Raw genomic sequence first — 1,783 nt, 5'->3', positions numbered from 1 at the left:
TGAAATTGCATCATCTTAAAGTGTTATGTGTATTACAAAAAAAAACTGAGAATAAAAAAATATTTGTTTTGCAGTTTATAGTTGTTTGAATTGTTCAAATTATTGTTGGTTTATTCACATTATACTAAATATTCAGTATGCTTAAAATCACTCCTTTTAATCATACAGATTTTAAAATATGTAATTTCTCCTCTAAGAAGTTTTTTAGGCAACAAATGTTTAACTGTTGTACTGTTTGTACAAAAGATCACAGACTGAACTAAAAAAAAAGAAAAAGAGTAGGCCTAAGAGAATTAACGCACAGCAAGAGATGAGTGGCTTTTGTAATGTTAAGACGTCCACTTTCACCCAACAGAGAAGACCAAATAACCAGCATAAAGAAAGAACCCTTATTTAAGACTCGGCATAGTAGGTAAACACTGAGCAAGAAATGCAGCACAATGGTCATTCATTCTTGTGTGAATCTGAAATTTTATCGTTTTTTTTACGGGATACGAAATATTAATGTTGTTTTTAAGTGCTAGTTAAAGCTTAGGGACTAAATAAGAAAACAGAAGTTGTTAGATGTTCTTAAAATTGTTACCCCAACACACCCAAAAATAAATTAAGCAGCGGTTTGTGACAAATGGCACTGTGACTTTAGAAAGTTCAGACAACTCACTGTCCTCTCCATATTTTTAAAAGAGGGTGATCATTGTCATAACATTAATGCAAGAGGCGTGTTTTCTCGTGCTTTCTCAATCCCGAGCTTGTCCCAATTAATTCAGAGACCCAGTTAGTATCATCCTTGTCACCTGGCCTTTTGTCCCTTCTCTCGGGCCACCTTGTAATACATATGGTGGGGACTGACCGCAGCGCTCTCTTCTCTACATCTTCCCTAAAACACTTTTTTATGTCGTCCTCTGAAAGGACCATTGTGTGGTTCCCAAAGGGACCTAGACAAAATCCGCAGCGTCTCAATTCTCGTGATGTTTAATCAGTCCCGGGTGACAAATTTATGGGCTTTAACAAGACAATGGAGTTTTAAAAGTCGTTGGGTTTGGGAAGTGACAAAGACAGGCTTTGAGAGGTCTCCGCTGGTTTATGGCGAGACTTGGCCACAACAACTTGGAATAACATAGAACGCAACTGCGCTTATGAATTTATGTTTTTCTGTAAAGTAGGATTACCTAATTGTTTCTTGATTTAAGATTTAAATCACCTGCTGCGAAGAATCATTTACCTTTCACTAAATACACTGAAAGAAAATGAAATTAAATGCAGCTTAATTGTTGGGTCAAATATGGACTAACCCAACTGTTGGGTTAAAAAGCTCATTTAAAAATGTAACCAAAATTTAACCCAACAGTTGGGTTAGTCCATATTTGACCCAACAACCCAGCATTTTTTAGAGTGTGTAACAAAAACAGATTATTTGACCACACCAGATAAACCTATTAAAGTTATACTATATGCTAATCTGGTAGAAGCGATGTTTTGTTGATATTTATCAAGACATGATTTAAGAAAGTAAAGCTTGAATTATTAGGAACCATTGTTATCATTCTGCTTTTTGAATAACTCTTCACAGAAACGACTGTGTGCCGTGTAAATAAAGGCTAAATACATTTTACGTGTCATTACAAATGCGTTTGTATGCCCCTAGTTGGTCTGATATCACTAGTTAACTACAAAGTGAAACAGGGGCGAAAAGACGTGATATCACCAACAAGTGATGTCCACGCTTTCGGTTGCCTGATGTAAGCGATGCCACTCTGCCACCTTGAGGTTAAAAGCTTCCTGT

This window comes from Sinocyclocheilus grahami, unplaced genomic scaffold (assembly GCF_001515645.1).
Source record: "Sinocyclocheilus grahami isolate Dianchi unplaced genomic scaffold, SAMN03320097.WGS_v1.1 scaffold9674.1, whole genome shotgun sequence".
Classification (NCBI taxonomy): Eukaryota; Metazoa; Chordata; class Actinopteri; order Cypriniformes; family Cyprinidae; genus Sinocyclocheilus; species Sinocyclocheilus grahami.
Note: the sequence above shows the minus strand (reverse complement) of the source record.